This window comes from Protopterus annectens, chromosome 1.part1 (genome assembly GCF_019279795.1).
Source record: "Protopterus annectens isolate FY-2018-M chromosome 1.part1, PAN1.0, whole genome shotgun sequence".
NCBI lineage: Eukaryota > Metazoa > Chordata > Ceratodontiformes > Protopteridae > Protopterus > Protopterus annectens.
The window spans coordinates 315,901,437-315,921,321 of record NC_056726.1 but is presented as its reverse complement, the minus strand read 5'-3'; positions in this window follow the sequence as shown (position 1 = coordinate 315,921,321).

Below are 19,885 nucleotides of genomic sequence, written 5' to 3'. Positions count from 1 at the left end.
CCATACAAATAACATTATAGCTGGGACAATGCCATATATAATATTGTATGTTGTATGTTGCTGGTGATGATGGTTATGCCATTGAGTCATGGATAATAACCACCTTTTCCCATGTGCAAGCCATTCGCAATGGCAGAAATGTCATACAACGTGGCCCATGTTGAAAGAAGGAATATTGTGGAATGAGTTTTTGGACTACTGTAGGGGCGGATTCTGCTTTTCAGATCTCTTCAGTGGTACCGCACAATATAGTACACAGATATACAGCAAACTATTTGCAGTAAGTGCCATGCTATACAACATGATCTTGCATAACAGCTTGTACAGGCCAACAATGCCATGCCAGGACTGGCTGTAACTGATGCAGCAGCAGTAGCAGGGCAGAAAGGAGATATGGGTGAGCACAATGAAGGACCAAGGCCACAACTTCAACAGCAACATGCAGTACTGGACATCAACAAACTCACACTGGATTGGGGGGTGGGCTGGTTATGGTCATCATCATTTACATAGGTGGAGTGACAGATTGACAGTTGACTGAAACACTGCAGTGTGAGTTAGGGTTAGTGTCCTAGGAGGTGAATGTGATCATTATGTACTATGGGAAATTGTTGGTTGTCAAGGATCACATCGCCCAGTGATGAGGTTGGGAACCACTATAGGACCAATGGCTGTGATCACTGTACTAGCTAGCTATGTCTAGTCCATGACAACAATAATGTGAAACTGCAAACATTTTTTTGGGGGGGGGGGGGCATTCTGAGGTGATGTCACAAGGGTGTTGTCTGAGGCATTTCTCTGATCATGACCAGGGTGTCATGTCAGGTGCAAGTATGTGACACCAATGATGTACCTACAGTGCTTTATGTCCTTTGATATTTGGCAACATGTGCATATCCACCTTCTGTCTGGACCCTCCAATGGGCACAAATATTAAAGGAAGAACACATTTTATACATGCTATTATCTGAATATCTGCTATTATCAGATAAAATATTGTCTGAGATCCAGAAACAAGAAGTAAAATATTTTTATTGAGCATTAAAAAGGTATTTTCTGAACTACTTGAAGAAATTGATTCAGTACAACATAATGCTAAAACTATGCCAGGTGACATATGGATGCTAAGAAAAAAACTTAAAAATGTTAAAAATGCATTTGCCAAACATATTACAGGTATGGGTGATGCTCATCACTTTATAGTTTGTGTTTTAGAACTAGTGTAGGAATCAGAGGTGGTGACTTAATAGATCTTAACTTGCAAAATGTAGAAGGATTATTTTATTAAATACTTGTAATTCACATAGTTTGAATGAGCCGTATGTTCGTAAACATGTTGAAATGCAAAGCTCTGAAGCAGTGATTTTACTTTAAATGTAATTGCGTCATGTGACTACTTTGTTCTAAATACCTTGTGAAATATGGTTCCTTTAAAATACTTGAGAAAGCACATTTGTCATGAAAGCTGTGGTATATGTTCTAATACATTTTCTACTTTGTGGTTTTTGTTCTTCGTTTTGGAAATTAGGAGTTCCAGAACAAATTGAACAGTCTGACTGAGTGGGTCCCTAAGCCGGATGGCTCCATAAGATTTTGTAATAATTTCTGGAAACTGAGTGATATAACTAGATTTGACATTTAAACAAATAGCAATAGAGTATTGGCTTATTGAGAGACTAGGTAAATCAAGGTTTTGGACCACCCTACACTTGTCCAAGGAGTACGTTTAAATTCCTCTCACCCTATATGCAAAAGAGAATACAGCATTCTCTGCCCTGAAGCTCTTTGTTCATTATACTGTCTTAACCTTTGGACTTTACAGAGTTTCTACAGCTCTTCTAAGGCTCATGGTTAAAGACCTGAAACCTTACAACATGCACTCAGTTATGCACCATGATGACAAAGCAATCCATTCAGAACTTTGGGAGTCACTTTTAACCAAAGTAGAAATCATGCTGGACTTTTTAAGGCAAGCAGGACTCACAGCTATATTGTCAAAGGTAAGCTTTGTATGACAGAACCTACATACCTAGGATGCATGATTGGGAGAGGGGTAATTAGTAGCCAAATAGACAAAACAGAAGCTGTAAGGAACTGGTGCATACCTACTACCATTTATCAAGTGGAAATATTCTTAGGGCTAAAAGGCTACTATAGAGAGCTTGTAAACAACTTTGCTAGTATAGCCTGTCCTTTGATAGCCCATTAAAAAAGTAATGATGTCATCAAGACAATCTTGACTGTAGTATCAGATGTAGTGTTTAACTAATAGAAACGTTTTTTATGTTCAAAGTCAGCTTTCAATACTCTTGACTTCAATTATCTCTTTATTGTATAATCCAGTGAATCTAAAATCTCATAACTGATCTCATTCAGTATAGAGCTGAGAGTTCTGTGCCTGGCTGGAGTGGTAATTGTAACGTTGTGGCTGTTTGATGTGTGATATATTTACCATATATTATGGTATGAGTTGGTTAGATGTATAGATATAGCTTTATATATATAGCTATAGCTTTATATATATATATATATATATATATATATATATATATATATATATACACACACACATACATATATATCGCATATTATGGGACTAAGAAAATCTGAAACAGGAGAGTTTAATGTGAATCACTTGTGAGGTGGTAAAAGCAAGGTGTTTGACAAAAATGGGAGAGAACTCTACCTCTTTAGAGGGGGTATTTGTAACCAAGATTTGGAAATCTTTGCAGAACTTCACTCAGAAGAAGCTGTAGAGTTCTAGGAACCTCCTTGAGTATGTACTCAAAAGGATACCAAGGACCCGCCTGTATATGTACTCAAAGGGATACCAAGGCCTTGCCTGTGTGTGTACCTAAAGAGAACCCAAAAACCTGCCTGTGTATGTACTCAAAGGGATACCAAGAACCTGCCTGTGTATGTACTCAAAGGAATACCAAGGTCCTGCCTGTGTGTGTACTCATAGGGATACCAAAAACCTGCCTGTGTATGTACTCAAAGGGATACCAAGGCCTTGCCTGTGTGTGTACCCAAAGGGATACCAAGAACCTGCCTGTGTATGTACTCAAAGGGATACCAAAACCTGCCTGTGTATGTACTCAAAGGGATACCAAGAACCTGCCAGTGTATGTATTCAAAGGACGTGCTAGTGTATGTACTGAAAGGAATACCAAGGGTCTGCCTGTGTGTGTACTCAAAGGACTACCAAGGATGTGCCTGTGTGCATACTCAAAGGGATACGAAGAACCTGCCTGTGTATGTACTCAAAGGAATACCAAAGACCTGTTTGGGTATATTCACAAAGTAATACCAAGATCCTGCCAGTGTACATACTCAAAGGGATACCAAGAACCTGTATGTGTATGTAGTCAAAGGGATACCAAGGACATGCCTGTGTATGTACTCAAAGGGATACCAAAAACCTGCCACTGTATGTACTCAAAGGGATACCAAGAACCTGTATGTGTATGTAGTCAAAGGGATACCAAGGACATACCAGTGTATGTACTCAAAGTAATACCAAGACCCTGCCTGTATATGTACTCAAAGGGATACCAAGAACCTGTTTGTGAATTTATTCAAATGAATAGCAAGAGCCTAGTGTACTGAAGGATGTACTGAAGGAGAACCAGTGACCTGTTTGTGATTGAAACTGAGTGTTGTAAAGGAGTTTATCATAAGACGGAAAACCAAGGATGTGACTATAAGGAATAGTTATCCTCTTTTGAAAGGCCTTAAATGGATTTGAATTTTAAGTAACTTAATATAGCTAAAGTAGAAGTATATTTATTTTTTATTTCAAGTTAAAAAAATAATGTTGTTTTGGATTTCTACTAGAAATAAACTGTACTTGAAATAAAGAATGGTCTCCAGTGTCACTTTTTACAACACTTCCATTCTAAAAATGAAATACATTTTAACAAAAACATGCAACAAATTGCAGAATTTGTTGCTGCACATTTAAAGTGTCTTGTCCTCATACCCCCAAACATCCTTGTTACTTATACATACTAACTCTGAGATCCTTGTATTTCAAAGTAAGGGGTCATACACCAGAGCACTGCAATCTCCAAACTAGTTTAAAAGTGATTATATCACATTATCGAAAGATGAAAATAGCGAACGCTATTTCATCGGCCCCAAAACATCTAAACATGAAAATACCAAACATTCAAAACAGCAAATTTTTCCCATGGAAAAAATTCGCTGCTCCAAAACACATACACACAACACAAGCACATCAAACAAACAGCAACCACACACATACACTTAAATTCCTACATCTAACGCTACACTAAACTAAACATACACCACTTACCTTAAACCAAACCCTAACCCTAAAGTCTGTCACTGTCACACACACGCGCCCTAACCATAACTCACTTAAGCCGCCACTAACCCTAACGTACAAACAATCGTACACTTACCTGAACCCAACCAGTAACTTTCTGCCACAGCACTAAAAATTGCAAAGCCACAGAAACGGCCAACTGAATTATTTCCCGAGGAAAGAATTTGCTGTTCTGCAGCTTCGCTATTCTTAGGGTTCGCTGAATAGTGTTCAATATCAGAACATTCAAAGTTTTAATACTTCGATGTTCTGATATAGACCCGTTTAAAATATTACTGTTCTGAGTAGATATGTAGATGGGCGTAAATGAAATGTGAGAGTGCATTTGTAGTGTGTGGCATGCACAGTAGGCATTGGTTGTTACTCATCCATGAAGTGTGCTGCTAATTAAATAAGCTCCAGATTCATAAAGACTGAAACAATCTGAAACTGGCAAAGAGAAGAAAGATTCACAGGGCAACACAGATAGTCTTTCATGTTTAGCACCAGAAATACCTGACACAGCTGTGAAGTTTGCCATTGACAAACCTGTTCATGCTATGACTATAGTCAGCAAGGAGCCATTACTTACATCTCTTAGTAGAAGAGTCTTAAAAGTCTACAGATTTGAAAGAAGTCTAATATAGCTTCACAAAGTTGTTTGCCTTCCTCTTTCACTCTGTGTATCTTCTGTAAATAAAGTCTTATTTCTGAGTTTAATTAATTCAGATAAAATTCATGACAGGCGTTGCATGGTGATACATGATGAAAGAAATGGAAAGTGCTGTGGAAAATGTAGGTTTTGAGGAAGAGATTTGCTGACAGATCAAGAAGTGCAATCCATAGCAGAAAGGTGTGATGCAGATATGAAGGAATAGTTTGAAATCAACTGATAAAGGGGTTAAGAAGGTACTAGAAGAGATCTGACATTTTATAAAAAATAGATGAGCTCATTTTACCTCCCTATATTTAAGCAAGAGGCACTGGTATATTACTCTCATCTTTGGACACAAGGAAATTACTGCAGTCTTCAGAAATTGAGGAGTGCACTCCAAGACAGAAAGGTGTGATGCCGATGTGAAGAAGCTAATCTGACTTCAACTGAAAGAGGGTATGAACATGTTGAAAGAAATTCTATATGACTTATAGTACTTGGTTAAATATATGAGGTGAGTCAAAGTAAATGACGTTGATGACGTTGAATTCCTGCATATTCAAAAAATTGACATGAGGCCAAATATTCTGGAAGTTGGTGAGAATCATGATTTATATATTTTACTTTTTTATTTTATTTAACATTTGTTAACTAAAGTACAGCACAGATCCAGGTGGACCATATCCAGGCTTAGCCTAGGGTAAACAAAGTATGAACAGGTATTATATTTTATTTATTTATTTACATTTGTTACTGAGTAAATGTCCGACTGCGCTAAAAGTCCATTTGTAGTGGAGACTCCGTACATATGCAAAAATATAGGTTTACAAAGAATTGTGTTATACAAATTAATAAATCAGGTGCAAAATAAAAGTTTCACAAAGTAAACAAGAAGTCACAAGTAGTTATATAAATAAAATTAAAAATCCAGAAACAATACAAGCTGCAATAAATAACAGACTAAGCCAACTAGCAAGTCATAGACATACAGTGAAATACATCAATAGGACAGATGGCTATAGAATCCATATGAATGGCTAGAACAGTGGTTGGATATGAATGGCTAGAGCAATGCTGGGATAGGATGTTATATCAATTGGAAAAATAGTACATAAGACAGTACAGATGCAAAAATGCAGCATACAGATAAAAATTAAAACAGCAAAAATATCTAATGTGATTATTTGAATATCCTGGAGAGGGAAACACAGAACACTAAGCATTGAGTTACTATGAAGTTAAGTATAATACTATGTACAGAGATTATAATGGATTGTTTTAGAATACGGTGTCATTAGGATGTAGATGTTGGATAAGCAGAGCGGGGAGGTAGGGTGGGTATTTGCAGGAAATGAAAGAAGAGTTAAATAGTGGGATAGGGTGAGAGAGTAAAGGAATGTACCAGAAACAGTTATCCCACTCCACAAGGGGGTATCCACCTTGGATCCCAGGAACTACCGTCCCATCAGTCTGATGAGCCTGATCTGCAAGGGCATGGAATGCATTATCATGGAACTTATAAACAAAGACATTGGCAACCTTCAAACACTTGACCCCACCCAGTTTGGGTTTTTGAAGGGCTGATCTTGTCTTGTGAACCCGATTGACTTCTTTGAATCAGTCTCCAGAGCTGTGGACAAGGGTAAGGCGGTCCACAAGCCTATCTGGACCTCGCCAAGGCTTTTGACACCATCCCCCACTCTAGAATCATAGATAAACTTACTAAGCTGGGCATAAATCCCTACATCACTCGATGGGTTGCCAACTGGCTTACTGACAGAACCCAGACTGTAAAAGTAGCTGACTCAAATCCAGCTCCAGACAAGTAACAAGTGGAGTACTTTGGGGTTCAGTCCTGGGATCGCTCTTGTTTGGCATCTACTTTGCTGAAGTACAGGCCAACACTAAGGGAATCTGGCTAACAAAGTTCGCAGATGACTGCAAACTGGGAGCCATTATTAAATCTCCAAATGATGTGGGTATTCTACAAAAGGGCCTTACAGAAACAGATGCTTGGTGCCAGAGCCTTGGGCTCAAGCTTAATGCCAAGAAATGTATAGTTATCCCCTTTGGGAAAAACCATGTACCCATGAATTACCACATAGGTGGCAGTACACTAAACACTGAAAGTGTGATGAGAGACTTAGGGACACAGGTGGACAGTGGTCTCACCTTCAATAACCACATCACCACAACAGTCAGGAAATCCTTCTATGTGGCACACCTCATCACTAAGGACTTTTCATCCAGAAAAAAGGAGGTTATTGTCCCACTGTACTCATCCCTCATTAGACCCATTATAGAGTACAATGCCCCATTTGGTATGTACCTCACAAGACATCTGCAACAGCTGGAAAGGCTGCAGAAATACTTCACTAAAAGAATCACAGGCCTTAAGCAGATGCCCTTTGCTGACTGTCTAAAAAAACTCCAGCTATACTCTGTGGCATATCGTCTACTCAGAGGTGATCTCTGCTTAACATACAAGGCCATGTCAAACCCTGAGCTGTTGGACATGCTCCACTTAAAGAAATCCCAATCCCTCAGAGCCACATGCTCCAGGGATCTAAACCTTGTCATCACAATGAACAAAACATGCTGGAGGGATAGGTTCCTGACTCAGAGACTCCCCATACTCTGGAATAGACTGACCATACATATCAAGCAGAGTGCCTCCTTGGCCCTCTTCAAAAGGAACCTTGACAATTGGATGGGAGATAGGAAAGCCATCCCGGGGATCACGTCAGTTGCCCTGCTAGACAGGGGACCAGGGAAGTAAATATTGTGGGAAGAAATATTCAGGGAATTGTTATGGCTAGGCTTATATAGGCCCTAGGGCCGAAAGCCTAGTACCAACCTATGAACCTATGAAAGGTAGAAGAAAAAAATGGGTGATAGTGTTAACATAAATGTCCAAAAAACTGCGAAAGTGCACTCACAAATCACTACAAAGAATCCAAAAGAGCGCAATGGGCTAATAGAGAGGCACTCCACCAACTTAGCAGAACTGCACGATTTATTGATATCCACAAAACCAAGAAAACATTATATATTTCCACATCCAGATATTGTAAAATGTCAGTTGAAGTCTTGTGGGTGAATTTTAGAAAAAATAACATAACATGACTTAACATAAATGTGTTACTGAGCAAAAGTAAAGAGGTAGTGGGAGAGCAGAGGAGTGCTGGAGTTAATTAATGCCTTTTGGGGAGAAAAACTTGCAGGCAGCACTTGTGAGTAGAAATGTCTTCAGTTGTTGTGTGAATTTGGTGAAGGCTGTGATGTCTCTCAGGTTTGCTGAGAAAGATTTCCATGTTCAGAGTGCCATTACAGAGACACTGCTGTTGGTGGAGTGGAGCTTTGTGTGTGTGTGTGTGTGTGTGTGTGTGTGTGTGTGTGTGTGTGTGTGTGTGTGTGTGTGTGTGTGTGTGTGTGTGTGTGTGTGTGTGTGTGTGTGTGTGTGTGTGTGTGTGTGTGTGTGTGTGTGTGTGTGTGAGGGGGGAAGGAGAGTGGAAGAATTGTGCTCTCCGGTTCTTAGATTTGGTTCTTTTAGGGAGTTTACTAGCTAAGAAATTGAATGAGTCCTGGTTTGTGGATTAGGCTGGTTAAGACTAGTGTTCATCTTTTGTTTATAAGTAGCCATTTTGGCTTTGTTTGAATGAATGATGGTGTTATCTTTGGAAGACAAGGATGGTGTGTCTACAGATTTGATTAGATAGAGCTTGTAGAGATGAATGTTTTTTTTTCTTTGAAATTTTGCCAATAATAGGGAGTTTGTTTTTGCTTTGTAGATGGATAACCCTTTTCCCAATGACTAATCTTCCTTCAGCTGAGAAAAAAGGTGTTATCTTTTTGGCCGGGGAAAGGAGAGTATTTAATTTAAATTTAATAATGGTGATGTGATACTGAAAGTTTAGATACTGGTCCAGGTAGATGCCTAGATATCTGATGTATGGGGTTATTTCTAATGACTTGTTGAAGTTATATAGCATGGTCTAGTTTGTTGGGGGTGGAGGGCAGGGGTTGTGGATAGTATGTGACTTATACTGAAGATCACACTTTTAGTTTTTTGTGCTCAGTGTGAGGTTGTTCTGTGAAACCCATAGTGAAAATGAGTTTAGATATTTTTGTAGTTTTCTGATTGCGGAGTGGGAAGTGCTGGATCTATAAATTACCATATCATCTGAAAACATAAAGATGAGGAGATGAGGTAGACAAGCTAGTAAGGCATTGATTAAAAGTGAAAATAGGAATGGAGAAAGTACTGAACCTTGTGTTACTCCATTTTCCCTAGTGAGTAGGAAGAGGAGTTTAATATTTGGACTTTGGAAGACCTGTTTGTAAGGAAATGGTTATACCAAGGGTGACAGCCCTGACTTGTACCTTAAATGAAAAGGGAATTAAGGAGCAGTGAATGGTCTATGAGATCAAAGGCTTTGGTGAGGTCTATGAGGACAGCATCTACTAGCTGATCTTTGTCCATAATCTGTAGAATATCACCAATTAGAGTTCAGAGAACCTTCATGCTGTTCCTATCAGACCAAAATCCGTGTTGATGGTGGGGAGAGCAAGAGGTACTTTTTGATGTAATCTGTGAATTATATAAAGTTATTTTTTGAGTATCTTTCCTTGCATGGGAAGCATAGAAAATGGAATGAAGTTTTTTGTATCTCTTGGTTTTTGGTATTTTTGGTAAGGGTTTAATATGTATCTCTTCCTAGTACCATGAAGAGAATGGACCCCACTCCTAGACAAGGGTACAATTATACTTCCTGGATTTGTTTAGTTTCAGTCCTGATGTTAGCCAAAAGAGCTCTTTGAAGCACCCAAAATGTGTCCAGAACTGACTCCTTCTGCATTTCATATGGAGTTACATGTATCAGTAGCTTATCAAAGTACAACTGCAGATTTTTTTTATTAGATCCAGAGCTCTTACTTCTTTTGGAACTGTCTGGGTATATTTCTTCAACATTGCTCTCATTTCTCCTCCAAATCCTGATATTTTATGACTTTGTTCCTCTCTGTACAAAACACAATGTAATCAGTAGGTGTAGCAATCTCAGTGATCATTGCTACTTTTCCCTTTTTTCATGGACTATATCTGTTATTAATATCTGGTTTTTGAACTGTTGGTAATGGTTGATCACATGTGATATACGCTTCATCATTCTCTATAATGCTTCGTGGTTTATGTTTCCAGTGCTTCTCAGCTACTTCTATAGTGCAGCATTTGCACAATCCACAATGCAACAGTTTGACCACATTATTGTGACTTTCAGTGAACAGGCCCTTTGCCATGAGTTTTTCATACCCAGCAAGAAGATATGCTACTGTTTCCAATTCTTTTTAGAGAACCTACATTTGTCTATTTCTCCATTTTCAATCGACTTTGTAAACCAAGGTGTACATAGCCCACTATCCTTTGTTGCCACTTTTGACCTTTCATATTTTAGTTTCACCTTACTTGTCCTTAACCATTCCTGCATCAAATCATGATCAACATGAGGCTATTATTCCAGGAGATCTCTGTACTTGTCACTATATTTATGCGTTTTCCACATTTCTTTCCTTCTCATCTGATCCCCTCCTTATAGTCTTTCTTTCTTTCTTTTCGTTTTTGGGCACATTTGGTTGCTGTCTGATATTTCTCTACTCCTGGTTTGGTTTCCATTCCCACTTGACACGGGAATGCTTCTGCTAACTAAGCAGAGGTCATCTTAGACTTCCTTTCCTCATTTTTTAAAACGTTCACTATATTTGTATCTGATAAGGTTGGCATTTTACTACATTTCATTACTGTTTAACCCATATTTTTTCATACTGTGAATTCTGTTTTTGTCTGTAAGTAGTTAATCTGTGTTTTTTGTGAGTTGTACTGTGTTCTTAACACTTAAATTGAGTAGCATAGTCTGGAGACAGGTTTGGTGCAACCAGAGATGTTTGTTTTTGCCTTCTGTGTTTCTGGCAGGCATTTTGTGTTGGTACGGGCCTATCTTCTCTGCTAGTGAGAGTAGCAGGGCTGCCTGGACCTTGTGTGGCACAAGCTGATTGGTAAATAAAGCAGGGGCTAGCAGGATTGGCTAGAGTTCTGTGTTACTTGAATCTTCTATTTTTTGTGGTATTTAAACCTCCCATTTCTTCTGGTTTGGGCCTGTTTTAACCAGGTTCTGCTGATGTGCATCATCTATGGGATGTTTTACAAAATTCCTGAGTCTCCAAGACCAGTCTAAGTGATTTTTTATTTATTTTCACTTATTTTATTGCATTTGTACTTGCCTATCATTTTTATCTGTGCCCTATAGCTAATTTATCACATTTGCATTGTTTTAAAGCAATTTACTGATTAACTGCATTGTATTACTGTTTAACTGAATTTCACTGTCATTTACTGCAATTCATTACTGTTTAATTGCATTTTACTGCATTTCATTATTGTTTAACTGTATATTCCCATACTGTGAGTTCTGTTTATGTCTGTAAGTGGTTAATCTGTGCTTTTCTGTGAGTTTTACTGTGTTCTTCGCCCTTACATTGAGTAGCATAGTCTGGATACAAGTTTGCAGTCTCCAGAGCTGTTTGTGTTAGCCTTCTGTGTTTCTGGAAGTTATCTTGTGTTAGTAGGGGCCTATCTTCACTGTTAGTGAGAGTACCAGGTCTGGAGCTTGTCTGGTACAAGCTGATTGGTAAAGAAAGCAGGGGCTAGCAGGATTGCTGAGATTTATGTGTTACTTGAATCTTCTATTTTTTGTGGTATTTAAACCTCACATTTTAGCTGGTTTGGGCTTGTTTGATCCAGGCTCTGCTGAGGTGCATCATCTCTGTGACATTTTACAAAATTCCTGAGGCTCCAAGACTAAGTGCTTTTTCATTTATTTTCACTTATTTTGTTGTATTGCACTTGCCTATCATTTGCATCTGTGCCTTATAACTAATTTATCACATTTGCACTGTTTTAAAGCAGTTTACTGATTAACTGCATTTCATTACTGTTTAACTATATTTTATTGCTATTTACTTAAATTCATTACTGTTTAACTGCATTTTACTGCATTTCATCACTGTTTAACTGTATTTTTCGTACTGTGAGCTCTATTTTTGTCTGCAAGTGGTTAATCTGTGTTTTTAGTGAGTTTTACTGTATTATTAACCCTTAAATTGAGTAGCATAGTCTGGACACAGGTTTGCTGCATCCAGAGCTGTTAGTTTTTGTTTTGTGTTTCTGGCAGCCATCCTGTGTTTGCCTTCTGTTTTTCTGGCAGTCATCTTGTGTTGGTAGGGGCCTATCTTCACTGCAAGTGAGAGTAGCAGGGCTGCCTGGAACTTGTCTGGCACAAGCTGATTGGTAAAGAGAGCTGGGGCTAGCAGGATTGGCTAGATTTCTGTGTTACTAGAATATTTTATTTTTTGAGATATTTAAACCCCATGTTTGAGCTGGTTTGGGCTTGTTTGCTCATCATGCACCACAGCTGCACTGTTTTTAACCCATTTTGAGGTATTTGAGCTACACATTTTCCCTCAGTAGCACTTGTGTGATCACCTAGTAGTACTCATCTTATACCTTCTACCCTTTACTCCCTTAGCTCTCTCTGGCCTCTCTCCCTCAGTTTCTGACAAATATAGATGGACAATTTCATATGGTTTCTCCTGCCAGCCTGGTTGATATAGGCATATTGAGACAGTGTAGCAACTGCCTCATGTACATGGGCAACCCTCTACTACTACCAACTAGGAACACAATTTGTGAGAGATGCAATTATATTAAGAACCTAGAGTCCATGCTCTCTCCCTCACAACCCAGTACATCTGGCACTGAGAAGGTTGTCAACATAAACACCACAGCTCAAACACCACCCACACCCACACAACACACACACCCACATATGCGGAGGTCCTTAACAAAAACATACCCAAACAACAGAGACCTCCGAGGCACAAACACACATGAACTCCACCGCCTACCACACCGCACATCACACATAGTCCACACACCTGTGTCTCACAGCCACTAAGGCCTAACCATAGACCCAACATAGTAGTCATAGGAGACTCCATTGTGAGACACACAAATGTGCCCCTCAGCAGGCTGGATAAGGAGAAAGTCATGGTTAGTTGTTTGTCAGGTGCCAGAATCCGCCATATCACACATGCTCTCAAGTCTCTAAACAACAGGCACTGTTATAACTCTGACATAGCCCATGTTGGCATGAATGACTTGAGACATACCTCCCTAGACTATATAAAGAGAGACATGATTCAGCTCACTGACTATATGTCCCAGGAAGGTACGTCCCTAGGCTTAAGCAGCATTCTACTGTCACCCAGAATGATGCCTCAATACAAACAGAAAATGATTGACTTTAATAATTGGCTTAGTTTCTGGTGTCATTCCAAGGGGATCTAGCTGACAGCGAGGGAAGATATGATCGACAGACCATGGTGCTTTGCCACAGATGGTCTGCATCTGCCTCCCTTAGGCTTCAGACTTCTGGCAAAGGCTTTCGCCTCCCCCATAGTGCCATGTTTAGGCAATGCCATGAGGTCAAAACTACCAACATGAAAATTTCATCAAAATGCAAATTAAAGGTCATGCTGCTAAATGCTAGGAATCTAAACATGAAACTGCACTCATTGCAAGCATTCTTAACCCTGGAAGATGCTGATGCTGACATTTGTGCAGTCACAGAAACCTGATTCAAAACTGTGGAGGGCACCCCATCCATACCAGGTTACTCATCCTATCATACATTCAGACCCCAAATCTTGGGGGACACACAGGAGACACTCCAGGTTCAGTTAACCAGTTACAAGACCCCTACTCAAATCATAGCTAGCTACAGACCCCCAACTTTGACTCAAGATGCCAACTCTATCTGGACCTCTTCGAATCTATCAAGAGTCAGCCCTTTACCCTGATCCTGGATGACTTTAACTATCCAACCATAGACTGGAAGAACTCATGCCAAAACACAAATGCCCATAGACACCTTGATTTCGACAATGCAAATGCTTTGGACCAGCTGGTCGACACCCCCACAACAGGTGACAATATCTTGGACTTGGTATTAATTAACATGAGTAACCACTGTAGCATCCCTACAGTGTCATCCTTCCTGGTAAGATCTGACCACAAAATGGCCACTTTCACAGTCATCATCTCTCCCGACCCCTCCTCTAGCTAGGGTCCAAAGCTGATTACAACATCCTGAGGGATGGTATAAACAGCTTCACAGTCCCCTCTGTAGGAACTGGCACAAATGTCCAAACCTACACCAAAGTGCTATACATTTATATAGCTCCATGGAATCAGGAATACCTGACAAGACAAAATCCTCCTCCTCAAGGAAGAGTAAACCTGTCTGGTGGGCATCTGCAATAAATAAACTCTATAATAAAATGAAAAAATTGCTGTGCAGGACCAAGAAGGAGCAATATCTCCTTAACCTGAACAAGCAAATAAGAACACTAGTGAAATCCTCCAAAGCAAACTTCAAATCCAAAGTGACCACATCTACTAAAGACAATCATAAGGCCTTCTTCAGGTATGTTCGTGATCTCAAAGGAAGCACTCAGATCTGCTCAGAACTGGTGGTCAGAGACATCACATACACAAACACCAGAGATACAGCCAACCTGCTGGCAGATAGGTTGAGCAAAAACTTTTCCCTTCTGCCCCCTATCAGTAAATCATGACATCCCCAGCACCTGCCCCCTTCCCCTTATCTCTAGGGAGCAAGTCATCACTACCCTCTCAAAGGCAAAAAACACAGCCTCCAAGGGACCCGATAACATCTCAAGCTGCATTCTACATGACATCAGGCAGGAACGTGCAGCACCATTAGGCATCCTATTTAACCAAAGCCTGAGTACCAGCTTCATCCCAGCCGAGTGGAGGGCAGCCACTGTCATCCCTTTGCACAACGGTGGTGCATCCAGTGATCCAGGAATTTATAGACCCATCTGCCTAACTTGCCTGATCTGCAAGACCATGAAACAGATTACCATGGACTTCATTAACAAGGACATTGGCAACCACCAAACACTCGATCCCACACAGTTTGGTTTCGTCAAGGGGAAGTCATGCCTGTTAAATTTGATCAACTTCTTTGTGACAGTCACCAAAGCCATGGACGAGGGGAAGACGGTGCACACTGCCTACCTTAACCTGGCCAAAGCCTTCGATACTACTCCCCACTCGGGTATAATAGATAAACTCTCTCAACTAGGCATCAATCCTTATGTTACCATATGGGTAGCAAACTGACTCACTGATAGAATCCACCTAGTCGAAATAGGGGAAGCCACCTCAAGGAGAAGACCCATAATGAGCAGTGTACCCCAGGGATCAGTCTTGGGGCCTCTGTTGCTTGGGGTATACTTTTCTGAGGTGCAGGCCAATACCACTGGGCTATGGCTTACCAAGTTTGCAAATGACTGCAAGCTGGACACTGTCATCAGTTCCCCTAGTGATGTGGACATCTTCCAAGAGGCTCTCACTCAAACAAATGACTGGTGCCAGAAACATGGCCTCAAACTGAATGCCAAAAAATGCATCATCTGCCCCTTTGGGGAGAGTGATGCCCCATAATAACAAGGTCCAAAGCATGCAATCAGTCATGACGGACTTGGGCACCCAGGTTGATAGCAAACTGATGTTTGTCCACAATATTGCCTCAGTTGTATGGAAAGCTTTCTACATGACCCACCTCATTAGGAAGGGCATCTCATCCAGGGACAAGGAGGTCATAACATCCATGTATTCTTCTGTTATATGACCCATTATTGAGTACAATACTCCTTTTGGCATGTACCTCACAAAGTATATGCAGCAGCTGGAGAGACCACAGAGGTTCCTCACCAGGAGAATCCAAGCCCTCAAACATTTACCCTACACAGATAGGCTAAAAGCCCTGTCCCTCTGCTCAGTCTCATACAGACTTCTCAGCGGTGACCTCTGTCTGGCATACAAAGCAATCTCAGACCCCACCTTGATGGGACTGCTGCATATCCACAAGTGAAACTCCACTCATGTAACCAACACGTGCAAACTCAACCTGATCTGTGACAACAGTAGGACTTGTTGGCAGGACAGATATGTACCCCAAAGACTCCCACTTCTGTGGAACAGACTCCCTCTCCATGTCAAGCAAAATACCTCATAACCCTTTTTAAGTGCAACCTGGATAACTTGATGGGGAACAGAAAATACACCTTGGGGATTCCACCTGTGTCCCTGCTGGACAAGGGCATTGGGTGCTGACTTGTCAGAACATGGGCTAAATTCTTGGCTAGGCTTGTAGGGGCCTCAGGGCCAATAGCTTAGTAACTTCCTATGATCCTATAATCCCATAGTTTTTAAGATGGCTTACAGGTTCACTCTCAAGTGTTTGTTCGGGATGCGCATATAAGTAATTCATACTCAAGGCTAAATCTTTGTGTAAAGATGTTAACACTTTTAGCCAGCAGATTAGATACTTCATTTAGGCCTGGAGTTTTCCATTTAGGAGGTTTTCTTAATTTTTTTCAATTTCTCTGTATGTTACTTCATCTTATTTCATATCCAGTACATTTGAACTCTTCACTGTTCCTTTTAATTTTTCTATCCATTCAGCATCTTTATTATGTTCCAGGGTTTTCATATTTCTCCAAAATGTGTCTATTTTTTTGGTGGTGTTTATATTCATTTTGATTTGCTTCCCAGTTCTTTATATCAATTTTTATATTTTCTACATATCTTCTAAGTATTTTCTACCTGTGCTGATATCTTTAGTTTATTTGCAATAATGTATGATATATCCTAGTCTGTTCTGAAACTGCGATTTGCTTTTACCACATCTATCTTTTTAAGTATTTTTGTTACTCTGTTCCCTCTTTTATATTCTTCTAAATTTCTAACAATGACACTTTTTGTCATAATTGCGTTTTCTCTATCCAGTGCTTCCATGATGCATTTACCTTATTGCTCTTTGTTTTTGTGGTAAAACTTTATCTGGTATTAATTTAGCTGCATAGCAAAATATCCTATTTACTTCTGTTATTTCACATGAATTTCTGTTAATAGTCTTATTAGTGTCCTCATCTGTTTTATCAGACTTTTAACATTTTGAGTTTTATTGATTTTCTGTAATCTATTTCTTTCATCAATCTTAATATGTCTATCCATCTCTATTAAATCAAGCAGCTCTTAACTTAGATTATTTCTTCTAAACTGAAAGCAGTCTTTGCTCTTTGTTGCCCGTGGCATACCTCTCAACTGTACAGATTTTCACAGAATGTCCAGATTTTTGCCTCATATTTTTGGTGTGTTCCTCCTAAAATCTGTACTTTTCTGGCAAATAGCTGAGGATTGAAGTCATTAAATAATGACAAACATTTGAGTTTAAGACTCCACATCCTTCAGAAAATTCATGTCAATGCAAAACCTATTATTCTATCAACTTTCTAACTTTGTAAGAGCAATATTTAAAATCTGTCCCTATTTGTCCCTCCATCATTTTAGACTTTGTCTAGATTTTTTGCTCTAAGAGGCTGAGAGGTATGTGGGCATTCTACAGAAAGTTACAAAACATTTTTCATCCTGTACCATCTACTGCTCCTTCTTATGGGAACTCATTGTGCCATCACTCCACAACATGCCCAGCGTCAGAGTTGCAACTGTTTACTGCTCCTTCTCCTGCTGTGTGATGCCGACTGAACTTTTGTCCAGTTACCTACTGAAAGCTCCAGAGCATTGTCATGTCACAAATCATCAGATGCCTCCTGTTCCACCTGTTTCCCTATAGTTTGGGGGCTCATTGTTTCATCATGCTGTGACGTTACCTTTATTGGATTTCCTACACTAAATCCTTCACTTCACAGGTAACCCAAAACTTCAGTTTCTATTTCTTTAACTTCACCTTTACTAATCATCTTTTTTAATTTCCTCCTTTGTTTTCTTATTTTTTGTATTGTGAAAATTTCCATAACCGGGTGCCTTTGCCCGTATTTCTCTTCATATATCTTTGGTGCTGCTTTTTATAGTGATTAGTTTTGCTTTCTCCTTTGCATAGATATTGCAACGCTTTTGTGATATATGGGTTATAAGGGTGGAGCAGTGAAAGGATGAGGTCATCTTTACAGAGGATTAGAGAATGCTTGACCTGTAGATAATACCCTGATTGGAAAACAAATGTTCTCCAGCAGGGTGGCAATCTACAGGTAATGCCCACTCAAAAATGAGTCTGTCACTTCACAACAGCATATTAATCTGCTCTGGAGATCAAAGTTAAAACAGTAACAGCTATCATTATTTTACTTTTGCTGTTTAGTGAGTGTAAGATAAGAAAAAAATAAAATAAAGTGTGCGTGCGTGTGTGTGTGTGTGTGTGTGTGTGTGTGTGTGTGTGTGTGTGTGCGTGTGTGTGTGTGTGTGCGCATGTGTGAGAGTGTATGCGTGTATGAGAGTAAGACAGAGAGAATGAGTGAGTGAAACAGAAAAAGTGTGTTTTTGTGTGTGGAGAGCGAGAGCGATAGAGTGATTCCCCTGGCATACCTCTTAGCCTATTATCACAAGAAATCTGGACAAACCCTGACATAATGGGTGGACAAATGAACAGAAATAATGACACATTTTAAATATTGCTCTTATAAACTTAGAAAGTTGCTAGAATAACAGGATTTGTGTTAGCATGCATTTTCTGAAGGAGATGAAGTCTGAAACTCAAATGCATGCCATTATTTAGTGACTTTAGATTATCCCAGTGATTTATCAAAAAGCAATTTTTTATGAGGAGCAGACCAAAATTATGAGGCACAAATCTAGACATTCTGCAAAAATCTGTACAGTTGAGAGGTATACCTTAGATCAATCTGGATAAGCCTAACATAAACAGGGGGCAAAGGCTCAAAAATAGGAACATATTTTAAATGTTTTGCATTAGTATGCATTTTCTGAAGCAGGGTGGGGGTGGGGGGCTGAGTGAGATTGACCACTGGCAAAAGTAAAGAGGTTTGCATATCTAGACCTTTCAACTGAAGAAATCTGGATAAAGCGTAAAATAAAGCGGGAACAATGGCTCAAAAATAGGAACAGATTTTAATTACTGCTTTTATAAAATTACAAACTTGCTTTATGCCATCTAGCAGTTTCTTTGCTGGAGCTCTGAGGTATCTGAAGTGTTGTCAATTTCCAGTGATGGATGTTGTTTCAAGGTGGACAAGACTGTATCCCTGTAGGTTCATAGGTAGGTACTAGGTTATCGGACCTAGGGCCTATACAAGCCCAGCCAAAAAGGTACCCTGGCTTTTGCCACCCAAGAAAATTATTTTCCTGTGCCACTGTCGAGCAGAGCCACAGAGGTGATCCCCGGGGTGAATTTCCTATTTCCCATCCAATCATCAAGATTTTTCTTGAAGAGTGCTAATGAGGAGCTTTGTTTGATATAGATAGGTAGTTTATTCCAGAGTATGGGAAGTCTCTGGGACAGAAATCTATCCCTCTGGCATGTTCTGTTTATTGTGGTGACAAGGTTTAGGTCCCTAGAGTGTGTAGCTCAGAGGGATTGGGATTTCTTTAAGTGGAGTATGTCCAACAGCTCTGGGTTTGATATAGCTTTATATGTTAGGCAGAGATCACCTCTGAGTAGGTGACATGCGACAGAGTAAAGCTGGAGTTTTTTGAGATGGTCTGCGTAGGGCATCTGTTTGAGGCCAGTAATCCTCTTTGTGAGGTATTTCTGCGGCCTTTCCAGTTGTTGTAGATGTCTTGTGAGGTACATACCAAAAGGGGCATTGTACTCTATAATGGGTCTAATGAGTGATGGAGTAGAGGGGAACAATGACCTCTTTTTTTCTGGATGAAAAACCTTTTGTGATGAGGTGTGCCACATAGAAGGCTTTCTTGACTACTGTGGCGATGTGATTAT